This window comes from Lagenorhynchus albirostris, chromosome X, assembly GCF_949774975.1.
Source record: "Lagenorhynchus albirostris chromosome X, mLagAlb1.1, whole genome shotgun sequence".
In the NCBI taxonomy this organism is placed as follows: Eukaryota; Metazoa; Chordata; class Mammalia; order Artiodactyla; family Delphinidae; genus Lagenorhynchus; species Lagenorhynchus albirostris.
Genome location: NC_083116.1, coordinates 44,018,917 through 44,045,925, shown reverse-complemented (window position 1 = coordinate 44,045,925; position 27,009 = coordinate 44,018,917). Strand labels below are relative to the sequence as shown.

Below are 27,009 nucleotides of genomic sequence, written 5' to 3'. Positions count from 1 at the left end.
CCCAAACAGAGCTATAACTTCTTTCTTCTAGAATAAATTTCCTAAGGGCCATCCAATTAGATCCTTGGAGAGGAGAAATCCACCAAGGTAACCCAGAAGTACTGGATGTAAGTAATTGACCATAAACCCAAAAACTGGATTAATTTTTAAACTCTGCATAGGATTTATGCCCATGATAGGAAAACATTGATTTATGCAAAAATCCAAGAAATTAAGAAAGCACTGTAAATAATCATATGGCTCAGGTCCAGTACCTTGGGATAGCTTTCTGCTTCTGATGTCATCTTCTTCTCATCCTGGTATGGGTGTAGTTTCTCCTCGGTTTGAGCATTGTTTTAAGGTGATTTTGAGGTCAGCAGTCCTCTCTATAGACCAGTCTGATGCAGGAGCACTTTCTAAGTGAGAAATATGAATTCAAGAGTCAATTCACTTCAGTTTTTCTGTGTATGAGCTAGTTAAGAGAACCTGATAAGTGTTCTTCCATCTAGGTTGGAGATAGCCCTTTAAATGATGTCTTTTCCAGTATGCATAATCTCCTAGTTGCACGTCATGGGACATCTGATCTTCATCCAAAGATAGATTACTGTGATAAGCTTCAGAAACAAACTTAGAATGTCCTTTTAATAATTTGTAGTGAGGTGGATGGACCTAGAGACTGTCATACAGAGTGAAGTAAGTCAGAAAGAGAAACACAAATACCGTATGCTAACACATATATATGGAATCTAAAAAAAAGAAAAAAAAATGGTCAGAAGAACCTAGGGGCACGACGGGAATTAAGATGCAGACCTACTAGAGAATGGACTTGAGGATACGGGGAAGGGGAAGGGTAAGCTGGGACAAAGTGAGAGAGTGGCATGGACATATATACACTACCAAACGTAAAACAGATAGCTAGTGGGAAGCAGCCGCATAGCACAGGAAGATCAGCTCGGTGCTTTGTGACCACCTAGAGGGGTGGGATAGGGAGGGTGGGAGGGAGGAAGACGCAAGAGGGAAGAGATATGGGGACATATGTATATGTATAACTGATTCACTTTGTTAGAAAGCAGAAACTAACACACCATTGTAAAGCAATTATATTCCAATAAAGATGTTAAAAAAATTTTAAAAAATAATTCAATTAAGCTTTATAATAGTGTAACATTGCAACAAGGAGCCATCTAGGAAGTGAGTCTTAGGCAGTGAATACCAAACCTCAGTGCTAGAACTTAATATCCACAAAAGTATATATATTTTTTTAATTTTTAAAAAAATTTTCAAAATTGAAGTATAGTTGATTTACAATGTTGTACCAATCTCTGCTGTACAGCAAAGTGACTCAGTTATACAAATATATACATTCTTTTTTTATATTCTTTTCCATTATGGTTTATCACAGGATGTTCAATATAGTTCCCTGTACATTAGGACCTGGTTGTTTATCCATTCTAAATGTAATAGTTTGCATCTACCAACCACAGACTCCCAGTCTACCTCTCTCCCTCCCCACCCCGCCTTGGCAACCACAAGTCTGTTCTCTATGTCTGTGAGTCTGTTTCTGTTTTGTAGATAGGTTCATTTGTGCCTTATTTTAGATTTCACATATAAGTGATATCATATGATATTTGTCTTTCTGACTTCATTTAGTATGATAATCTCTAGTTGCATCCATGTTGCTGCAAATGGCATTGTTTCATTCTTTTTTATGGCTGAGTAGTATTCCATTGTAAATATGTACCACATCTTCTTTATCCATTCATCTGTAGATGGACATTTAGGTTTTTTCCATGTTTTGGCTATTGTGAACAGTGCTGCTATGAACATAGGGGTGCATGTATCTTTTTGAGTTATAGTTTTGTCTGGGTATATTCCCAGTAATGGGATTGCTGGATCATATGGTAATTCTATTTTTAGTTTTCTGAGGAACTGCCATACTGTTTTCCATAGTGGCTGTACCAACTTACATTCCCACCAACAGTGTAGGAGGATTCCCTTTTCTTCACATCCTCTCCAGCATTTGTTATTTATAGACTTTTAAATGATGGCCATTCTGACCAGTGTGAGCTGGTACCTCATTATAGTTTTGATTTGCATTTCTCTAATAATTAATTAGTGATGTTGAGCATCTTTTCATGTGCCTACTGGCCATCTGTATGTCTTCTTTGGAGAAATGTCTGTTAAGGTCTTCTGCCCATTTTTCAATTGGGTTGTTTGCTTTCTTGTTGTTGAATTGTATGAGTTGTTTGTGTATTTTGGAGATTAAGACCTTGTCTGTCACATCATCTGCAAGTATATTCTCCCATTCTGTAGGTTGTCTTTTCATTTGTTTTTTTTTTTAATGGTTTCCTTTGCTGTGCAAAAGCTTATAAGTTTGATTAGGTCCCATTTTTTAATTTTTATTTCTATTGCCTTGGGAGACTGACCTAAGAAACCATTGGTATGATTTATGTCAGAGAATGTTCACAAAGGTTTATTATTGAAACATAATTTTTTCTCTCTAAAATTACCCTTATTTCTACCAAATATAGCCAAATTAAGGCTAATTTGTTTGCAAAATAAGTCTGGTTTCAATAAACTTGGCCTGATTATTTACATATGTGTAATTGATCATACAGCTTTTTAAAAAAATTGGCTTTGCTGGAACTTTTCATAAGGAATCTCAGATTCAAGTTTCAAAAGGCCTCTCAAGGCCAGGAAAGCCATGGCAAGGGCTTGCCATCAGATTCTACCTGCAGTATCTATAGATTTGGATGAATTCCTCTCTTCTTGAGGTCCCCAAGATATCTTGAGATTCTTGCACCTGTCAGGAGGTGGCCTTTCTTATTCACCTGGTAAGGCTGTTGGGAACCTAAGAATTTCCAGTTTCTGGAGGGATCAGGTAGAGAGAAAAGATAAATGTTTCAGTTCTGCTTGCAAAGGTATAATTTACCAAATTGCTGTAAGTCATAATTAGCTTAAGGAGAAAGGTTTCCTCATATCTGGAAAACACAGATTAAAACCCAGTAATATTTCAGACAAAAAAACCCCATAAAGTTATAACCATATTCATCAGTTCACTCAGTCTTATGTAGCTAATTCTTAATCTCTTGTTAACAGTTTTATGAAGCCATCAGAGTTTCCATTAGAATTATTTAATTTCGTATCCAATTCAGTGGTATGATCTGAAATTTGTCAGAAACATATACTTGTCAATAAGTCCTTTCTATGAATCTTCTTGAAGATGAAGCATTTTTGCAAAGGTATCAGAGTAAAACAGTAACTGTCTATGAATGACAAAAGGCACAAAGACCTGATTACCTTCAACAAAGGAGGTAAGAATATGCAATGGAGAAAAGACAGTCTCTTCAACAAGTGGTGTTGGGAAACCTGGGCAGCCGCATGTAAATCAATGAAGTTAGAAAACTCCCTCACACCATACACAAAAATAAACTCAAAATGGCTTAAACACTTAAGTATAAGACATGACACCATAAAACTCCTAGAAGAGAACATAGGCAAAACATTCTCTGACGTAAATTGTAGCAATGTTTTCTGAGGTCAGTACCCCAAGCAAAAGAAATAAAAGCAAAAATAAACAAATGGGACCTAATCAAACATAAGATTTTGCACAGCAAAGGAAACCATAAACAAAATGAAAAGGCAACCTACAGATTGGGAGAAAATATTTGCAAAAAATGCAACTGTCAAGGGATTAATTTCCAAAATATACAGACAGTTCATACAGCTCAATATCAAAAAACCAGACAACCCAACAAAAAAATGGGCAAAAGACTTAAGTAGACATTTCTCCAAAGAAGACATCCAGATGGACAACAAGCCCATGAAAAGATGCTCAACAGCACTAATTATTAGATAAATGCAAATCACAACTACAATGAAGTATCACCTCACACCAGTTAGAATAGCCATCATCAAAAATCTACAAATAATAAATAAATGCTAGAGAAGGTGTGGAGAAAATGGAACCCTCCTACACTGTTAGTGGGAATGTAAATTGGTACAGCTACTATGGAGAACAGTATGGCAGTTCCTTAAAAAACTAAAAATAGAGTTACCATATGATCCAGCAATCCCACTCCTGTCCAAAAATGACAAAAACTCTAATTCGAAAAAATACATGCACCCCAATGTTCATAGCAGCACTATTTACAATAGCCAAGACATGGAAGTAACATAAATGTCCATCAACAGTGAATGGATAAAGAAGATGTGGGATATATACACAGTGGAATACTACTCAGTCAAAAAAAGGATGAAATAATGCCACTTGCAGCAACATGGATGGACCTAGAGATTATCATATTAAGTGAAGTAAGACAGAGAAAGACAAATATATGATATCACTTATATGTGGAGTCTAAAAAAATGATACAAATGAACTCATTTACAAAACAGAAACAGACTCACAGACATAGAAAACAAACTTATGGCTACCAAAGGGGAAAGGAGAGGAGAGGGATAAATTAGGAGTTTGGGATTAACAGATACACACTACTATATATAAAATAGGTAAGCAACAAGATCCTACTGTATAGCACAGGGAGCTACTGATATATTCAGTACCTTGTAATAACCTATAATGGCAAAGAATCTGAAAAAGAATATATATATATTATATAAATAATATATATAACTGAATCACTTTGCTGTACACCAGAAACTAACACAACATTGTAAAACAACTATACTTCAGTAAAAAAAAAGACCTGATTACAATGCAATTGACAAAGAAACTTGGTTACTGCTGTGACATACAACATTTTAAGATAATAACTAGAGTTATGAATGATAATATTTTACCAGGACATACCAGATTTTTAGGAATTCCATATAATTTCTAGAATATCTATATCAATAACATTTACCCATACGGTATAACTTAGGAGGCTTATCACTCATTTGACAATGCTTCTTATGTAATTTAACATACCAAATAAGCCTAATTATTTTACTTTTTTTTTTTTTTGCTGTACGCGGGCCTCTCACTGCTGCGGCCCCTCCCGCTGCGGAGCACAGGCTCCGGATGCGCAGGCCCAGCGGCCATGGCTCACGGGCCCAGCCGCCCCGCGGCATGCGGGATCCCCCCGGACCGGGGCACGAACCCGCATCCCCTGCATCGGCAGGCGGACTCCCAACCACTGTGCCAGCAGGGAAGCCCCTAATTATTTTAATATCTCTTTCTGAGATGTCTCAGGGAACCTCTGAAGTATCCCAAACCTGGCTAGAGGTCAAAAGAACTTCAATTAGAATATGATCTTTGGGAAGTTTGTCAAAAATATCAAAAAGTTATTTATTTATTTATTTTATTTATTTTATTTTTGGCTGCGTTGGGTCTTCATTGCTGCACGCGGGCTTTCTCTAGTTTTGGCAAGCAGGGGCTACTCTTCGTTGCACTGTGTGGGCTTCTCATTGTGGTGGCTTCTCTTGTTGCAGAGCACGGGCTCTAGGCACGTGGGCTCAGTAGTTGTGGCTCGCAGGCTCTAGAGCACAGGCTCAGTAGTTTTGGCACACAGGCTTATTTGCTCTATAACACATGGGATCTTCCTGGACCAGGGCTTGAACCCATGTCCCCTGCATTGACAGGAGGATCCTTAACCACTGTGACACCAAGGAAGTCCCTCAAAAAGGTTTTAAAACATTTGGACAAGTAGGATCATCGGGCACTGTGAAATAATACTTATTCACCTAATCAAGTGACAATAAAAGATTTCAAAGGTAAATACAGAAAGTACAACAGATTATTTAAAAGCTAAAGTAACTTACAATCTGTTATCAAAAGCAGCTCAATATTTCAAGAAAATTTTGTTCTCTTAACAGAGAGAAAAACCAAATTTGGATTTTGCACTACCTTACCTTTAATATTAAAATTCAATTACTCAGTTAAATTTATTCTAATCCTAGTCAGTCCTGACCATAGAGACTTCCTTTCTAAAGGTTCTTTTTTCTCTTTTTTACAAACATCTTACAGCTTTCTATTTCCATATTAATTTGTCCCTTATTTTCTTTCCCATTTAGAAATAACCAGCTTTAGGACAAAAACTTTTATCTTAACAGAATGCATTTCTATTTCTTATCCTTTCGTTTTTCTTGCATATGAAAATGTTTTCCTTATTAATTTTTAGTAGTTTTAGTTACATATATTAATTAGAATTCTCAACCCTTAAAAACCTTAATTTATATGAAAACTAAGAAGTAAGCAATTATGAACTTTTACATTAGCAACCTGTAGATTGGCAAACTTATGAACACTATTTATAATTTCTAAAAAACGTGTTTTCTTATAGAAAATGTCTAAGTGGGGCACCAAACATATTTATTAATAGTCCTAAATATCTTTATTTTCTTTGTAAAAGGAAGCCTATGTTTAGTAATTAATGTTCCAATATTGTATTTTATTTGGAAATGACCTCTACAGTTAATAAACTTCCATCATTTAACTTAATTTAGCAAAACTCAAGTTTCAAGTTACCAAAATCTGGAGAGACTATTTTTAACTAGATATTCCTAAAGCATAATTATTCCTAAAGAGTTTACCTAAAAGCTCTTATCTCATTTACATTTAATTTACTTATAAAAATTTTCATCATACCAAGTTATTCTTCTTGCTGACAAATTTTGCAACAGATATATTATTTGACTTCCAGTAAACCTAGGTACAATAAAAGTATTATACTTAATGTCAATGAATCTAAAGAAATGTCTATATTAATGAAACCAACAAGCTTAAACTAATTTTAATATCAGATATTAATTTAATACTGAATATTTTCCAGATCACATGAACCTCAAATTCATTTAGGTTAATTTCTTTTATATTTCTGATAATTTATATAAGTACTTAATTTCTTTCAAGTCAATTAAATAGAACTCATTTACAAATTAACTTTGGTAATATCATCCACAGGTAGAGACATATCATATTTTTAATATACACACATAGACATACATACATCCAGAGATCTTACAGTTTTATTTTTAAAACTTAGTCATGAATTGAGTATTCCAATATAAAACTCACTAGTTTATAAATAACATAGTAAGTTAAGTTTACTCGCTTGAGTTTTTCTCCTTTTTTTTCTCAGTCTCAGGAATTAGAGATGGTCTTGATAAGGTAAGTGTTCCTGAGAGCCCTATAACATTTATATCTCAAGGCACAGGGAGAGAAAAGCAAGTTCTTCTAGGAGGACTTGTTCCCTCAGGGTCAAAATTCTGAAAAGATATTTTACCAAGTCAGCTTTCTCTAACTTAACTGCGTACACAATAAAAGAGCCTCATTTCGGCCATTTTCAGGGTGAGATTTCCATTAGTTTCCAATTAAGTAAGTACTTGTAAATATAAGTTTTGTATGTATATTAGCCTGGATGGGGGGTTAGTTGGAGGCTGGCTTTTTGACACACCTTGTTTAGGAAAGACATTAGGCCAACCTCCCACATAATCACCCAGTCCAGACAACTCAGTGTCTTTCAACTGAGTAAATCCTAGCGTCTTTCAACCAGGCTCGCCCAGTATCTTTTAACTGGGGGACACCGTTTTTCCCAGTGTCTTTCAACAGGACTCCCACAGTGTCTTTCAACTGGGGGGGCCAGGTACCTGTTATACACTGCCAAATAAAACTCAATTTGGATCATGAACCAATAATCAGGAGATCCAAGAACCAGGAGAGGCTTACTCAAATTTGTCTGAACTCACTGAAAAGGTGGATGGGCACAAGGGGTCCTGCTGGTATCAAGGTTCCAGATCCTTGTAGAGTTCAAGCTAAGGAGAGAAGTCTGCTCTGGGTCTCTTCATGGTTGCCAAAACTGTCAACTGAACTAAAAACGCACTATGTGAAAGCTGTGAGTTTCAGTTTTATTTGGGGACTTACTGAGAACTATAGCCTGGAAGACAGCCTTTCAGATAGCTCTGAGGAACTGCTCTGAAGAGGTAAGAGAGGAAGTCAGCATATGTGTGATTTTGGCAAAGAGGTTATGTGCAGCCAAGCACACTCTCGGTAGAAGGTTGCTACTTGAGGAACATATATCTTAGTTAATGGTTATCATGCTTTTCTAAGTAGGGGAAGATGAAAGAATCCAGGTTCATAAAAAATTTCTCCTGAAAATATCTAGCTATGTGAAGACCTGTTCTGCTAGTTTTCCCACAGTACAGAGTGCCTCATTCGTGATCTCTATCCTGAACTCCTTTTAGGGTGTGTGGCTAATGACTGCAGTGGCTAATGGCTCAATCCCTGTACAGCCAGATGGCCATTGACATTTTTTATTTGACAAAGTGTATTTGAAGTCAAGCACACATCTTGGTAGAAGGTTACTGCTATTTGAGAGGAAAAGATATCTTAGTTAATGGCTTTTGTGCTTTTCTAAGTATGGGAAGATGCAAGAAACTGGGTTCATAAAATTTTTTCCTGGAAGTATCAAACTATCTGAGGGCCAGTTTTGTCAGTTTTCCCGGGGCACAAAGTGCCTCATCCTGATCTTTGTCCTGAATTCATTTCAGGGTGTACTGTAGGTCAGCGACTGCAGTGGCTTAATAACTTGATTCTTGTAGAACTGGATAGTGGGCAACATTCTTTATTTTATGATGCCCTCCCTTTTGGTCTTAATTTTGACCAAGGTTTGGGAAGCATTTCATGACCATTTTGTCCAATGGTGCTAGGAATGCTCATTCCTAGGTCAGCAAGATTTCATTGATAGGCCACTCAATGTGCTACTATTGAACTAGGCTCTGTTAACAGTAGCCAAAAGTCTCTGGACCACCTGTCTTACTAGACAGCTGTGGTCCAGGAAAAGATTCCTTCTTGTTGCTTCTTCACATATATAGAGTTACACATTACAATCATTGATCTTACAGAACTATATTTAGTCAATTGTTTCAAGTAGCCTAGTCATCATTATTATTTTTTTAACATCTTTATTGGAGTATAATTGCTTTACAATGGTGTGTTAGTTTCTGCTTTATAACAAAGTTAATCAGCTATACATATACATATGTTCCCATATCTCTAACCTCTTGTGTCTCCCTCCCTCCCACCCTCCCTATCCCACCCCTCTAGGTGGTCACAAAGCACCGAGCTGATCTCCCTGTGCTATGCGGCTGCTTCCCACTAGCTATCTATTTTAAGTTTGTCATACATTTGGTAATGCAAGAAACATTAGTCTTGTAAAATAGGCAGAATACAAGTAATATAGCCAGTAACATTAATAAGGTAATAAGTAAGTATTTAAGTTAATTTCCACTGGGTGTGGCCCAGTAGCTCTCCAGCTCATATGACCAGTCTGTTCTGTACTATCTTTAAGGGAAATGATACATTGGCATATATGTTGTACATAAAGTTCAGCAAAGATGTCTACACATACAAGGTGAGTGGTGGATCATTGTGACCCCTTACAGGATTGATAAAGGAATGTTACCTTCTAAGGAGCTACATGGCTGGCGCCAGAAGTAGAAAAATTGATCTTTATGATTGAGCAGGTATTTCTGCCATTGGGGAGGTCTGGTTAATGCATAAAGCAGATACATGCTAGAGGGGAGGAAGGAGGCCAAAGGGCAGAGAAAAGGTTTTATGTGTAAATTTTTCTTGTCTTAACTTAAAATGTGAATTTTTATTTCGTCACCTGGGAACCTCGCTTGCCCTCCCAAGACCCTCTGGCTCCCTTCAGTCCAGCTGGGCACTAGGAGTAGGAGGCCCAAGGCCAAACCAGGCTACAGGCCAGGGAAGGAATGGCCCTGTAACCTCCCTGGGTACCCCCTCTGTGTGTCTTCTTGGGCTGGCCCCCCAGGGAGTCGTGCTTCTCATGCCCAGTGCTCCCCAACCCCAGGGAAGCCCAGAGAGCAGGGGGCCTCTTGTGAGCTGTGGTGATCGGTTTTTCTCTATGCAGAGCCCCTTGCCTGGGACACGGTGAGTGCTCAATATATGTTTATTTTCAGTTGAGTGTTGATTCAACTTTTATGGCTTGTGATTAATCCTTTTTCTTCCGTTATAGAAGCTCCCATTGTTGACTATCCAACTGTCACAACACCATATTGGAAGTTTAAAAGTTCTGAAAACATCTTGGATCTTTTGTCTGCTTGAGTATTTATAAACTCATATTATTATCCTTTTTTTTTGCATTTTTTTCCTTGTAGCAAAGCCTTAAAATATTCTACATCTTCCTTGAAACTTTCTCTCATTCCTCAGTTCACACTGATTTGTCCTCTCCTAAATCTTTTTAAGCAAATAATCAGACTGTACAGTTCTTACTTGGTGGTTCTCAAATTATTCACATGTGGTAGTTTTGATTTTTGTTTGATGGTTAGGCTGTATCTTTTTTTTTTTTACATCTTTATTGGAGTATAATTGCTTTACAATGGTGTGTTAGTTTCTGCTTTCTAACGAAGTTAATCAGCTATACATATACATATGTTCCCATATCTCTTCCCTCTTGCGTCTCCCTCCCTCCCACCCTCCCTATCCCACCCCTCCAGGCGGTCACAGAGCACCGAGCTGATCTCCCTGTGGTATGCGGCTGCTTCCCACTAGCTATCTACCTTACGTTTGGTAGTGTATATATCTTTTATCCTTAAGCAAATATGAGGGTCTTCAAAAGTGCCTATGGGGTGGGGATGGGAGAGTGACTGCAAATGGGCATGGAAGATCTTTTAGAGATAAATGTCCTAAACTTAGATTATGGTGATGGTTTGTACAACTCTGTAAATTTACTAAAAGCCATTGAATTGTAGACTTAAAATGGGTGAACTTTATGAATATAAATTATACCTCAAAGAAATACTTTAAATGCCTATGGAGTAATAAGTAAAGAATAGTGGAGATATGATATATTTTGTGGGAAGACTAAAAGGAAAGGTAGGTCATAATGATAAAAATACAACAGCCTGAGGAATTGACAAACTCTCTCCTTGACCAAACTTTAGGCAGGCTCTTCTAAGCCCCCTTTACAATTAGGCCTTGTTCTGGGACCCTGTCCTGTGATCGTGTCCTTGGCATGCCTAGCCCAGTTTTAGCAAGGCTCCTGTGAAGTCATCCCCCACCCTTGATATCTGATCACCTTGGCCTGCCTCTAGCAAAAATTCTGTTGTCAATTTAGCAAGAATCTCCCTCCCCTTGATGTCTCCTCTTAGTAATTTTTCCATCTGCTGACTCTCTCACTCTGTTCTTTGGCTATAAATCCCCACTTGTCCTTGTTGTATTCATAATTGAGTCCAGTTCTGTACTGAAGTCTCTTTTCCCCTATTGTAAAAAATCTGTCTTTACTGCTTTTGTCTGGTGTCTGGCTCTGTTTCTCTTTGACAGAAGGCATTCTCAGACAGTGCTTCTAGTAGTATATATCAGTCTGGCCTGCTGGCAGGAGGGCAATTTTTTTAAAGACCACCTAAAAATGCCTACTCATTCATTCACGAAATACATATTGAGGGCCTACTTGTTGCCAGGCACTGTGCTAGATGCTGAGGAAACAGATGTGAGCAAAAATCATCTACAAGGTCTCTGTCTTCATGGAGCTCATAATCTAGTAGGGGAGCCAAATAGCATGCAGATATCTATACAAGAGTGCACTTGCCAGTGAGGACAAGTACCAGGAAGAAGGGGTCCATGATGCTATGAGGGCCTATAAAATAGGGAGATTTGACTAGTCAAGGTGGTCAGGAATGTTGCTCTGAGAACGGATTATTGAGCTGAGAGATAACAGAAGAATAGAGACTAATTAGGTTGGAGCTGGGGGTTGGGGAGAAGGCTTAAGGCTATGTGTTCAGAGAGAGCATGGTGAGTAAAAGGGACTGAAAGAATGCCAGTATGGCTGGAGGTAAGAGGCAGCGGGAGAGCAGTGTGGCCAAATTTCCATTTACCTATCCATCCATTGTTCATTCATTCAAAAAATACCTATTGAGCACTGATCATGTGCTAAGTCTCATGTGAGGTGTGACTGTTAACCCCAAAATGGAACCATTTATTTTCCACAAATAAATCATGACCCCCATAGGGGCCTGTGTCAGGAGTGAACACCTTTGGGGTTAGGGTAACGAGTGGGGATAGAGTCTCAGAAGAAAAGAAAGTCATATTTACTGAGCACAGGTTGTGTCAGTTCTGTGGGATCCTGGGAAGCTCATTAACCCCAAGAGGATTCCTGAAGCTGGTTGTGATCTCATTACCCAGACACTCTCAGAGGCATCCCACTGCCTATCAATAGAAGGACATACTGCTTACCCTGGCTGTCACTTCCCTCCATCTCCTAAGGTCTTGGAATAACATTGTTGTCAGAAAGTTGTGAGTAAAATACAAATGTTATATATGTATACAGCTTCATTTGAGATGAAATTTAGGAGTTAAAATTCTAGAAAATAAGACATGTTGCATATTAACCACAATAAATAAGATCTTGAAATAAGTGGAAAGAGATAAAAGATAACATTTGTATGCCATTATCACTTGAAATAATATTATTATTCTTATGCCAAAGTATTCTCACCCCTGCCCCAACCAACACATTATCCAGGCTGGAGATTCTGACATTATTTGTAGAGTCCTGAGCTGGCATTCAATGCTCCCCACTCCATGGATCCAAACTACATTTCTAGTCCTCTCTTCCAAGCCATCTGTGCTCTTGGAAAACTACACCATTGTCTGTTCCCTCAAGAGACTCCTGCATTCTCCACACCCCTTTAACATGCTAGAGTTCAATTTTCACAGGGTTTGGCTCTCACACACACATGATGTCATTGCATCCTCAGATCATCCCCATGAGGGAGCATAGTTACTCTCATTTCAGAGAAGAATAAACCAAGTCTCAAGGAAGGGGGAGGACCAGCCTTATTTTGGTAAAAAAGCAGGTTGCTGGAAATTAGAGAGGAGTGGAGAAAATGCAGTTGTTTTTAGATTAAATGGCAAAATGAATATAATCGTTAGTTCATACTCATGTTACATGTTTATTATGAAGTCTCATTAGTGGCAGTGAGAGGAATTTGCCCCTCCCCTTCTAGCTCTATGTCTAGATTCCTTGCCCCTACTCTTATCTATTTTGTGGAGGAAGAGTATCAAGCAGGGCGAAAAGGAGGGGTGCCAACCCTGGGGAGAGGAGTCTGGTTAAGGCAAGCCACCTTTCCCCATGCAGAGTCCCTTGCCTGGCACACAGTAGGTGCTCAATATATGTTTATTTCCAGTTGACAGTTGGCTTTATTGTTTATGGGCTGTGATGATGCACTTTCCTTCTGTTCTAGAAGGTCTCACTGCTGACTAGATCAAGGACAAATAGTTCCCAAACTGTTACAGCATTATCTTCAAATTTACAGAAGTGTATGTGAGCTGGATAGGAAAATTTGCTACATATAATGTTGGTTCTTCCACTTGTTCCCAATTCAGTATTTCTCAGTTGATGTTAGTTTACTTTTTTTGGTTAGAAAAACAATTTTATTCTCCGCAGAATATACTGAAAATGTTTTACCTCTTCTTTGAAACCACTTTTTACTTCTCCAGCCACCCTGATTTCTTATCTCTTGGTTCTTTTTGAGCAGATTTTAAATCCCCCTTGGTTGGTCTCTTATAGTTTCAGATGTACTCATCTTGTTCATTCAGTGTTACCACTAAACAAATACTATGGCTTCCACAAAAGCTGATTGAGTAATACAAGAAGAAGAGCAGACATGTGATGTCTCTTATGGGGAGAATTGTTAAACAAAACCAGGGGACAGAGAATGGCAACTTTATACATTGTTTCCAGTAGTACATATAAGTCTGCCTTTTGAGGGGAGCAAATTATTTGAAATCTCTTATTAGTTATCTATGGCTGCATAACTACTTACCCCCAAATGCAGCAGCTTAAAACAACAAACATTTATTATTTCACATATTTCTGAGGGTCAGGAATCTGGGAGTGGCTAAGTTGGCTCCAGGTCTCTCATGAGGTTGCAGTCAAGATGTCAGCCAGGGGGTGCTTCCCTGGTGGTGCAGTGGTTAAGAATCCACCTGCTAATGCAGGGGACATGGGTTCGAGCCCTGGTCTGGGAAGATCCCACATGCCACGGAGCAACTGAGCCCATATTCCACAACTACTGAGCCTGCGCTCTAGAGCCTGCGAGCCACAACTACTGAGCATGTGTGCCACAACTGCTGAAGCCTGCACACCTAGAGCCCATGCTCCGCAACAAGGGAAACCACCGTAATGAGAAGCCCATGCACTGCAAGGAAGAGTAGCCCCCACTCGCTGCAACTAGAGAAAGCCCACACGCAGCAATGAAGACCCAACGCAGCCAAAAATAAATAAATTTATATTAAAAAAAGAATATACCTATAAAAAAAGATGTCAGCCAGGACTGCAGGCATTTGAAGGTTTGACTGGAGTTGAAGTAGCCACTTCCAAGATGGGCTCATGGGGCTTGCAAGATGTCTCAGTTCCTCACCATGTAGATCTCTTCATAGGGTTGGTTGAGAGTCCTTATGACACAATTACTGACCTCCTCCAGAGTGAATTAACCTAGAGAGATCAAACAGGAAGCTGTGAGACCTGTGACCTAGACACATACCCTCGCTTATGTCATATTCTTTCAGTTGGAAGTGAGTCCAACCCACACTTAAGGAGAGGGGAAGCTGCTGCTGTCACCATCGTGTTGTTTCCTTACAGCAGAAGCAACAACAAAACCCTGAAAAACTTGCTTCTGGTATTCATAGAGCATGGTGGGAGGTGGGAACAGGGATATCAGAGAACAATCAGATGACAAAACAGATGTAAAGAGAAGAAGCTTTAATGGTGGTGGCCCTGGATTGGGAAAGACTGTGTGGGACCTGGGCTGCCCATCCAATACTCCTCAGTATTTACTCTCTCCTGTCTGTCTAGGCTTGTGTCTCTGTTTTGATAGGTAAAGACACCAGGCCAAAATATGCTTCCCAGAGAGCATGGAAGAATACAACATGCATCTCTGATAGTAACCTAGGAAATCCAAAAACTGAAAGGAAACCACGAATTGATTTGAAAAGAATGTAACGGTCTTTCTTTCAACCCAGGTTCTATCAAACCAATTCATTGCACCACACAGAAATGGTATTGAATTTACCACATCATGTACAAAGTAGAATTTATTTTCCTTTTGGCTGTTAAATTTCCAAAGGCTCTCCATGGCATGATTGAGCTGTTTGTTTTATTCTAAATTTAATTTCTTTTCAGAAAGGAGGTTGCAGGGAGAGAGGGAACTTACATTTAATGAGTAACTACCATATGCCAGACATTTTATATATATTTTTGTATTTAATTCTCACCACCACTCTGAAAATAAAATACTATTACTATCTCCATTTTACAGATGAAGAAATGGATATTTAGAAAAGTTAAGTAGTTCTTTCAAGATCATTCTACAAGTGAATGAAATAAGCAGGACTCAAATCCAGGCTTTGTTTAACTCCCAAGCCTGTGGTGTTTATTAGGGTGCTTCTTTTTCAGATGGTGAGCTTTCAAGCTTCAGCGTCATGTTGACTTTAATTGACTAAGTAGTAGAGTTATTTTTTCCTTCAATGACAATGAATGTAAATACCTTCATGGTACATAAATAGTATTTATTATTATGAAGTGTCATTAGCATTAACGCCCTAAACTCCAAGGCTCTAACTGCTTGGTTACAGAAAATTCGATGTTCTGTAGATCAGTGCCTTTCAAACTTAAATATGCATTCAGATCACCTGGAGGAATCTGCTGAAAATGCAGACTCTAATCCAATAGATACAGAGTGGAGCCTAAGATTCTACTTTTCTTTCTTTTATAAATTTATTTATTTAATTTATTGGCTGTGTTGGGTCTGTTGCTGCACACGCATTTTCTCTAGTTGCGGTGAGCGGGAGCTACTCCTCCTTGCGGTGCACGGGCTTCTCATTGCAGTGGCTTCTCTTGCTGTGGAGCACAGGCTCTAGGCACGTGGGCTTCAGTAGTTGTGGCGCACGGGCTTAGCAGCACGTGATATATTTCCGGACCAGGAATCGAACCTGTGTCCCCTGCATTGGCAGGCAGATTCTTAACCACTGTGCCACCAAGGAAGTCCCAGATTCTGCTTTTCTAACAATCTCTCAGGTGGTGCTGTTGCTGTTTGATCTCAGATCATACTTTGAGTAGCAGGACTATGGAGTACTCTGCCATAACTATTTTTGGAATCCCCAGGGGTGCTTCTAGCTATCCAGGAATTTGTAGTCACAGATCAAGGATGTCTAGCTGAGTTACAACTCTCAAGCTTCTGGCTGTAGCTATTTTAGAGAGGTTCTCCTCTACACCAGAACTCTGCTTATGGTACCATTTCTATCTCCTTATATGAGTGGATTTGGAAATCTGCTATGCCAGATATTACTGGATCTGCATGCTATTGTAGTCCCTTGATGTTAACCGTAAATGCTGGCTGATGAACAATAGCAGCCAAGAAGAGGGTGAATCAGACAGGCAAACACTACAGTCTTCTCTGCTGCTTGAGAGGGAAGAGAGTGAGGGATCCCTGGACCATGGTTAGCATGGTTCATTCTGTAGGACAAACATATACCTGTGGTGTAGATGAAATATCTGCATCAAATCACAGCTTGATGGCACAGGCCATGGAAAGTATCCAGCTCAGTCCCCTTGCTCTGATTCCATGCTTTTCAGGCAAATAAGTGATCACTGAAGATGGTAGTCAAAAACCATCATCTCTGCTAATGGTTCTCCCAGGGTTGGCAAGTGTTTAACAAGCATGCATTCTAGTCATTCATTCAGATAAACAATCTGTCAAAGACTACTAACACTACTTAGTAATTAGTAACTTACATGAACCAAATACTGGCTAAGATTCTAGAGATATAGTATCTCTACTCTCAAGAAAATTTCAGTATGGAGGGAGACACAGACAAGTAACCTACAGTACATAGTGATGGGTGTTAGGGTTATTATCAGAGCCCATAGCAGAGCCATCTAACGCAAATTTTGGATGGATGGGGAGGAGGCAGGGCAGTGGTGTGCTGGTTAATGTTTAACAATCAGTTCTCTGAAAAAAATAAAAGCCCTGATTTGTTAGTGTTTGGTGATTTTCATGGTGGAAATGCTCCCATCATGACCAGTTTCAAGCTACCAAATTGATGTCACTGAACATAGAGCTGTGCATAATAGGCTCTTGAAAGTCAGGATAAGTTAATTCTAGCACACCATTGGGGTAGAGAAGGCTTCCCAAAGTGAATTATGTCTAAGAAGAGATTTGAAGGAAAGCTAAAGTTAGTCCATCAAATGTGGAGGACAGACAAAGGGATTCCAATTAGAAGAAACAGCAATACAAATAACTCAGCATGGTCATAGGAAACATGTTGCTTTGGCAATAAGTGTTGATAGTCTGAATTAAAGTGTAGGAGGGAATAGTGTTAAATTTCCCAGTAGGCAGACTAAGCATATATTGATATTTAGGGCACCAGAAGGGTGGAGGAACCAAGGAAAAGAAAAAAATAGTTCTGATGAAATTATTAAGTGTATAATCAATAAATTTGGAAGAAATGTCAAAGAAAAATTATTATAACACTTGTTAAAATGGTAAGGAAGACTTCATTCAAGATTATTGCAACAGGAGAGAGACTATTGCAGCAAGGGAGAGAGACTGAACTCAACTCCAAATACCACAATGACAGCTGGGGATTTATAGTCTATGAGAAGAGTGAGGGGGTCAGTGTATAGAAATTACTAAGAGGAGACATCAAGCGTAGGGATATTCTTGCCAAACTGTCTTAACAGGATTCTTTGCTAAAGGTAGGCCAAGGTTGAGTCTTAGTCAAGAAGAGGGCTCAGCGAAGCCTAATTAAAGTTTGGTCAAGGAGGGAGTCTTTGTCAGAAGCTATTTTAATTTTAACATACATGTGAGTTTAGTACTATTGAATTAGAGCAGAAATGAGAGTACCACAATATTTTTAATTCATAGGGCTTCTGGTTCTGGGGATGGGGAAAAGATACTTGGAAAGAGTCAAAAGATATTAATGCTGTAGAAATAGTAGAATTTCGTGGCTGATTAGGGATAGAGGAGAAGAATAAATCAAGAATTACTCTGGGGCTTCCCTGGTGGCGCAGTGGTTGAGAGTCCGCCTGCCGATGCAGGGGACACGGGTTCATGCCCCGGTCCGGGAAGATCCCACCTGCCGCGGAGCGGCTGGGCCCGTGAGCCATGGCCGCTGAGCCTGCGCGTCCGGAGCCTGTGCTCCGCAACGGAAGAGGCCACAACAGTGAGAGTCCTGCGTACCGCAAAAAAAAAAAAAAAAAAAAAAGAATTACTCTGGTTTTCTAGCTTCTGCAAGTGATTGGATGGTAGTGCCCATGAGATAGGTTAACATTGGAAGAGGAGGACATTTAAAATGAAGATGATGACTCTGCTATCAGACATGTTCGAATTTGAAGTACTCGAAGAACATCAAGTGGAGATGTCCATCAGGCAGTCAGGTATATGAATCTGAAGCTCAGCAGAGAGGATTGGTCTGGAGTTATAGTCTTGGGAGTCACCAGTACATAGGCTGTAATTGTAATCATGAGAATGCCTCTTAGGGAAAGGGTATAGAGTGGGAAATGAGAAAAGGGTCAAGAAAAGATCCCTGAGGAACCCCAGCATATGGAAGAATCCAGCAAAGGGGACTGAGAAGGAGTGATTAGTGGAGTAAGAAGAAAATTAGTAGACAGTGGTACCCCAGGATTCAAGAGAGGAAACTGTTTCAAAAAAGGAATTCAACTGTTAAGGCATCAAGCAAGAAGACAACAGGAATGTGTCCACTGGATTTGGCACATGGAGGTCTTCAGTGCCCTTGACAAGAGTAGTTTCAGTGGTGTGATAGAGATTCCATTTCAGATAGAGAAGCCATTTCAGAGTACACTGAAGAGTGAATGGGAGATTAAGAAGAGGAGTCAATGAGAATAGATAATTCTTTAGAAAAATTTTACTCTCAAGAGCCATTGAGAAATTGAGTGGTAGGTGGAGAGGAATATGGATCAAGTGAGGGCTTTTCAAAGATGAGTGATACTAGAGCAGGCTTAGATGCTACTATGATCTATTAGAATGATCTATAAAGAGAGATAAGGATGTAGGCAAAGTATCTGAAGATACTGGACAGGAATGGATGCAGAGTACAGGTGGAGAAGTGACCTTAAACAGCAGGCACTCATAATGTATAAACTCATTCTTAGGCACAGGCCTTATTGATAGAATGTCTCACCGTCTGTGGATAGGCGGAACATCAGGACATGAAAATATTGTAACATTTAGACTCTTCTGGTGTTTTTTTTTGTTTTTTTTGTTTTGTTTTGTTTTGTTTTGTTTTGCAGTACGCGGGCCTCTCACTGTTGTGGCCTCTCCCGTCGTGGAGCACAGGCTCTGGACATGCAGGCTCAGCGGCCCCAGCTCACGGGCCCAGCCGCTCTGCCGCATGTGGGATCCTCCCGCACCGGGGCACGAACCCGCGTCCCCTGCATCGGCAGGCGGACCCTCAACCACTGCGCCACCAGGGAAGCCCCTTCTGGTGTTTTTTAAACCAGTATTCATTAATAAACATTAATAAAACAGTTGTGTCAGCTTCAAAACAGGGAAATCCTCAAAACAACAAGGGACTTATTTGTCTTTCATTTAACAACTATTTTTTGAGTAAACTGTGCCATGCAATGATCTAAATGCTGGAAATAAAATAGTGAACAAGTCATACCTGATTATTTCTCTTATAGAGCTTAAAGTGTACTGGGAGAGAAGTATATTAAACAAATAATTGTAATATGGTGTGATAAGGGCTATGATGGGAGAAGTACTCTGTCAACACTTTACCTTATCTGGGAGTGGAGGAGTTAGGGTCAGAGGACTTCTAGAAACAGATATTAAGTTGGTATCTGAAAGATAAATAGGAGTTATCCAGAAGAATGGGGTCAAGAAATAGGGTGTGAGGAAGAGTTCCAGGCAGAGGTAACCGTATACATGAAGACTTTGACACCGAGGGAGTATGATGCAGTTGAAGAACATAAGGTCAGTGTGACTGGACTGCAGAGAGTGGGAGGCAAAATGGTGGAAGATGAAGCTGGAGAGGTAGCAGGGACCAGATTACACAGGGCCTTATATACTGTGTTTTGGATTCTGGTATTTATCTTAAGACCCAGGGGAAGACATAGCAGGGATTTAGGCAGGGAAATGAGCCTGACAGGATTTACATTTTGAAAACATTCTAGCTGCACTTCTGAGAATTGATCGGAGGGGGCAAGAGTGGAGGGATGACTAAAAGAGTTGAGAGGCTATTGCAGTTGTTTGGATGAGAATTATGGTGACATTTGCTAGGATGGTAGGGGTAGAGATGGAGAGAAGTAGAAGTATTTTAGAAGTATTTGCAAATTAACAGCTCTTGGTAAAGAATTGGATGTGGAGAATGAGGGAGAAGAACGTGTCAATGATTCCTAGGTTTTTGGCTTGAACAACTGGTTGGATGAGGCAATGGCAGCTTTTACTGGGACAGAGAAGGCAGAAGAGGAGGCTGCAGATGATCAGTTTGGTTTTTTAGAAGAACTAACTCACTATCATCATTCTCTTACCAGATGCATCTGGTAAGACTCCAATCAAATAAAATTCCAAGAGTATCTGAAAAGCTCTAGTATTACTTTTATCTTCTTAATATCTTGAGTGCCTATGGATGGCTGAAGGGTTTAGCTTATGCTTTTTTGACTTACTGTGTTTGACCTTCATAATTCATTTAATTATACTTCTTTTTCTGACCTCATTATTGCTTTTTCTGAACCACATCTACCAAACTAGACCAATGGTGCATTTGTGTTCATGCTGAGTTCAACTCTTAGTAGGGACATGAATTTATAGTAGGGACGCTGTAGATGTATGCTTCTTATATTTTTAATATGGATTTTTTCAAACATATTTACCTAAGTAGATAGTAATAGATTAACATATTCTCACCAACTAACTTCAATAATTATCAATTTATAGTCAATTGTATTTAATCCATCCAAACAGGATGGACTTTAAAGAAATCACTATTATTCATAAAACAATTAACAATATTTCTTAACATTATATTTCCACTTAGTGTTCTAATTTTCCTGAATGCCTAATTTTCCTTTTACAGTTTCTTTGAAACGGGATTCAAATAAGTCCATACATTGTATTTTGTGGATGTCTCCTAAGTCTCTCAATTCATTGGTTCCCTGTCTCTGTTTTTATTTTTAAATTATTATTTCAATTTATTTGTTGAAGAAAACAGGTTGTTTATCCTGTAAAGTTTCTCACATTTTGGATTTTGCTGATCACATCTCTGACGTGTTGGTTAAAGTATTCTTTTGTTCCTTATACTTCCTGTAAACTGGTAGATCTAGAGCCTTGATCTGATTCAAGATTGATTTTTTTGGGCAGTAATATTTCATAAATGTTGTGTGTATTTCCATCAAGAGGTACAGAATATCTGGCTGAATCTCTTCTTTGTGATATTAGCGGTCATTGATAGTCATTACCTAGATTCATTATTTCATTAGGGGTTTATAAGATGGTGATATTCCAATTCTATAATTCTTCCTTCATTTACTAGTTGCAATATATCTATAAAGGAAAAATTCCTCTCGAAAGCTATTTCATCACTCTGAGGGACAGCTTGGATTCCCTTAGCACCATCCTCCAAAGGTGACCAATGAATATATTTTTCAGAGTCATTATTACTCATGGGTTTTTAACATTTTTGATGTGTTTCAATTCATAAGTTCATTGCAGTTATTATTCTTAATGATATTCAAATTGGCATTGTAGCCCTTCTCAAGTTGGTTCCTGAGTGCTTTTGACACTACCCCAATCGTCTTTGATAGCTTTCTTGCTTTCTGATATGATAATTAATAAAACCATATGAATAAATTATTTTAAATATTTATGACATGTTAAGTGCATGATTGTGGCTGTAAATTACCATTTAGTTATGCTTTGTATAACAGGATATAAACACTACCCTCGTCTCCAGTCTACGGAATGCTAAGTTGACACACAAGACAGTCAAAGCTTCCTTTCATTCAATATCTGACTAATTTATGGCTTTACAGAAAAATAAACAGCCAGCACATGATTTCATCTCCTAAACAAAGCATTTACACTTATCTAAATATGTTTTTTAAATGAGGTGGAACTTCTTCCTTCTTAAAAATATGTTTCTGGAACTACTAAAAAATTTGCATTTTCTAAATAGCTGATAAAAAACATTCCTCCATATTGTTGAAGAAGGGAGGCACTGGGACCACCAGTAAGACTTGGTTTAAGTATGCCAGTCAGACTTGACTTCTTTCCGTCCTGCTGCATCAGAGGCCATGCTCTCCTTTTTTGTTTCTTCTTTTTTGCAGCCTTTAGTGTCTTGGTTAGCCACCCCAGTCCCAGTGGATTTCCCTTTTGCTCCTCCTTTCCCTCTTGTTTGCACATTTTTCCTGAAGGTTTATTCTTTCTTGTTGCCTTTTGTTTTTGGCTTAGTCTCAACTTTGGAAGGAACAGGTTTGGCTACAACCTGTGAATCTCCCTTGGGCTCTTTCTTTACTGCCTCTTTAGCTGAATTGACCTTCTTCTTAGAAATCTTGGTGGTGGCTTCAGTGAGGAAGATGCGTGCCTGGGTGCCTAGGAGTCTTCACAAAGCTGGGCTACTTTGCTGCTGCCAATCCCATAGCCTGAACTCCTGGGGTCCAAGATGGTAGTGGATCAGATGTCTGCCCATTATTTTGATTTAATATCAGGAATCTCTCTCTCTCTCTCTCTCTCTCTCATCATCCTCTATCACTATCATCTGTGTACTCATCCCTCTCTCTCCCTTTTTAGGTAAGTGGTAGCATACTATACGTGCTTTTCTCCACCTTGTCTTTTTCACCTTAACAATACACCAGGAGATCATTCCAAAGTAGTATATAGAGTATATATTCCTCGTTCTTTTTACAGCTACATAATACTCCTTAATGTGGATGTATTGCAATTGATTCAAACAGTCCTTTATTGATGGACATTTGTTTTTTTTAACCTTCTGCTATTACATATAGAACTGCAGTGAATAATCTACTGCATATGCTTTACTGTTATTTTTGCCAGTGTATCCTTGGGATACATTCCTAGAAGTGGGATTACAGGGTCAAAGGGAAAAAGCTTTATGTAATTTTGCAAGATTCGACAACTTCCCCTCCATTGGGGTGGTACTATTTTACATTCCCACCATCAAAGCATGAGAATGTCTGTTCACAGCCTCACCAAAGACTATGTGGTCAAACCTTTGACTTTTTGCCAATCTGATAAGTGAGAAATTATATCTTATTTTAGTTTTAATTTATACTTCTCTTATGAGTAAGGTTGAATATTATTTCATATATTTAAGAGTCATTTATATATCCTTTTCTGAGAACTGTCTTGACAGTTTAAAAAACATGTTCAATGTGTTTCAATCTGTTATAGTCTTTTTTTTGGTATAGTCTTTTTTTATGCTCAAGTTCTATCTTAGGCCAGTGGAAGACTCTTCAGGCTATCTCCTGTGTCCTTTTGACATGACCTCAGCATTCCTTTATTTTTTTACCCTAGTAATCTTTGACCGCTTCTTTGCTAAATGATATGACAAGATATTCTAGACTTATCTTGTACATTAAATGCCTGAGAATTGGCATCAGCCGTTTCTCTAAGCTGCTGGAGGAATAATAATTCTATTTGCTAAGCCTCATATCCACATGCACATTCATAGCACTTATCATTACCTGACATTACAGTGTGTATTGTCTGATTCTTCCTCTATATTCTAAGAATTTAGAATGTAAGCTACATGGAGGGTTAACACTTTGTTTTGTTCACTAATGTATCTCGAACACCTAGAACAAAACCTGATATATAGAGGTTCTCAAAACCTGCTTCTTTCCATTTATCAGAGGTCACGATTGCAGCCCTCTACATGAGGAGATGGGTGATCATCCGGAGACTGAGCCCAGGAGTCACTATCATTCATTCGTTCATTCCTGTGTACTGAGTGGCTGGTATGTAACAGACAGTGTTCTAGGCAAGTTGGTAATGTTTGCATTAGGCCTGAGGCTCAGGCAAAACCTCTAGCCACACTGATCAGGCAGAAATGATTCCTCTTCAATGTCAAACTTGAGCTAAACTAATAGGGTCAAGTAACCACCTGGAATAAAAGGAAATGGTGGATGGGACTTCCCTGATGGTGCAGTGGTTAAGAATCCACCTGCCAATGCAGGGGACATGGGTTCATTCCCTGGTCTGGGAAGATCCCACATGCCACGGAGCAACTAAGCCCATGTGCCACAACTACTGAGCCTGTGCTCTAGAGCCCACGAGCCACAACTACAGAAGCCCGCAACAAGAGAAGCCACCACAATGAGAAGCCCATGCACCGCAATGAAGAGTAGCCCCTGCTTACTGCTACTAAAGAAAGCCCACATACAGCAACGGAGACCCAACGCAGCCAAAAATTAAATAAATAAATAAATAAATCTTAAAAAAAGGACATGATGGGAGTATTTTCTTCCCTCAGGACTCCTCCTTCACACAATGAAGACATGGCACCAAAGCTTCATACATTATGCAAATATATGTATATTTTACTTATTGTTTACATTTCCAGATGCTGTCTATGATAGCTGTATTCTATGTAGTTTACATCAAACTCATCTCTTTTATGTGAGAGGGAAATCAGAGTAGGCCAGGACTAATATTTGTTGAAATCTTATTGTGTGCCAGACGTTTAAAAATAGATTTTCTCACTATATTTTGTATTATAGTCTCCTGGAAGATAAAGTAAGGAGGAAAAGAAAGCACATTTTTAAAAGACTTTATTTTTTTTAGATCAGTTACAGCACTTATTGTTTTAAAAAAGGAAATAGTATAAGGATTTTCTATTCTTTTCCTAGCTCCAAGAGGTAATTCATCTTACAACACAGAAGAGTCAACAGGTACCATTTGCAAAGGATTTCCCATTTATTCCTCACACCACTGTGGTAAAGTGAGGGATTTCGTCACATCCACTGAGAAGACTGAGGCTCAGAGAGGTGATAACATATAAAACTCTATCAGTCATTTCTAGATTAGAGCAGTGGTTCTCAAACTGTCTTGTGTCATCTGTATGACATGTAAACACTAATTACTGGGCCCCATCTGGGTGAGGCCCAAGAATATGCACTTCCAACAAGTTCCCAGGTGATGCTGATGCTGCTGGTCCAGGGACCACAGCTGGAGAACTACTGATGTGAATAACAAACAAAAATGACATTTACTTTTTACGAGGATCTAGAGAGAGAATCACTGCGAGCTGAGAGGGCTGTTGGAGGTACATGGCCTGGGGTCAAAGCAAAGGGGATTCAGAGTGCAGTGTGCCCAGGCCCATGCTTTGTGCCATTGACTCAGACAGTGGCTGACACTACGTCACTCTCCTAAAGTGTGAGGGGACCAGTCACTGGTCGACAGAACTGTTCATGTGGTATTGTGATTTCATCATGTCTCCCGCCCTGGGGAGCCCTGTGGTTGAGGGATTAAGCACCAGGCTCCCAAAAATCTCCCTTGATCTTAAGAGCTATTCAGGTTACTTCTTATTAAATCCCTAATTCAGACCAGGCTATGGGAAGTTAGGAGAGGTGAAGTAAATCAGGACACTGTCTTGTAAATGCCTGCTCAGTAGTGAAACCTGGAATTACAATAAAGTTTTCTCACTGTGTCCCGAAACTACCAGAGCTCTGAATGCTCTAATCTCCCTGTGCAGTCGATGGTGGCCAGGATATTACTTTTTGATCATTTTTTATAGTGAGCTGTATTACTTGTAAATGATTCTATTACTGAAAAAATTTAAAACGCCCTATGGCAAATAACAAAAGCAATAACATCCCAGCAAAGCTTGTCTGAAATGGTTAGAGTAAATATTTGCAAATTAGGGCTAATTCTCATGATATATGAAAGCATTCTCAGCAACCAGTATAGAGAGATGGACAAATGATGCCGTGGTAAGCAGCCTCTAAGACGGCTCCAATGAGCCGGAGCCTCCCTTCCTGAGCGGCGCCGGGAAGCCCGGGAACCCTTCCTGGAGCCCTTAGCCTGCGGCCCGAGCGCCCCCGGGGCCTTATTTATACGCAGCGCGCCTTTGTACGGAGAGACTCTGGCGGAGGTGCTGAGCGGTTCAGCGAAGCCAGACCCTGCTCCACTCCCAGGAAGAGGAAATTTCCACCCCTGCAGCTGTCTTGTGACTCACGCTGCCACCCCAACCAGTCGGAAAGAGTGGGAGTATTGAGTGTGTACTGTACACTGAATGTACAACAGGGGGTTAATCACACAAGCGCACCATACACGAAAACGCACTTGTATTTGAACAGTGAAAAGACCCTTAAACAAGGTTTGATCTTGCCCTTTTACCCAGGCTTTTATGGGTTCCTGGCTGCACTCTTCTCATTCACAATGTGGGCTATGTTTCAGAATCTGAACCATGAGGTTCCAAAATATCGTGACCAGATAGTCCAGGACTTATGGTTTTTCCAAAGTCAGTGACTGCGTTGCAATATTCATTCAATCTGTCTGATCCAGATTCCTATAAAGGGTACATTGAAGACCTAAAGCCATATGACTTAGAAGAACAGAAGAATCTCACAGTCTGTCCCGATGAAGTGCCTTTTGAACACAGAAGTCCAATTTATGTTGCATGTCAGTTTTTTACTGTCTTACTTCAAGCATGTGGTGGTGTGGATGATCCTGAGTTTGGTTATACCAGAGGAAAGCCTTGTATTCATGTGAAAACAGAGTAATTGAATTAAATCCTTAAGGAGAATCAACTATAGAATGTATTTCGAAGGATGAAAGCACAGCTACTCTATCAACTTATCCTCCCAATGGAATTATAGGAATAAAATATTTTCCATATTATGAGAAAAAACTGCATGTGAGATATCTACTGCCATTAGTTGACATCTAGGTCACCTTTGATCCTGCAGTACCGTAAAAGAAGTAACAGTCAAGTGAAAGGTAGATGGATTACCCAACCGAAAACACCAGGATGTACTTGACAAGTTTTTAGGATGAGTTGTGTTCAAAATCACAGTGTGTGCATAG

General features: G+C 39.3%; 1 pseudogene; it reads left to right on the top strand.

Annotated features, from left to right (window-relative positions):
• Positions 1-18,322: 18,322 nt before the first annotated feature.
• On the top strand, positions 18,323-27,009 carry LOC132513089 (sodium/potassium-transporting ATPase subunit beta-3-like; annotated as a pseudogene).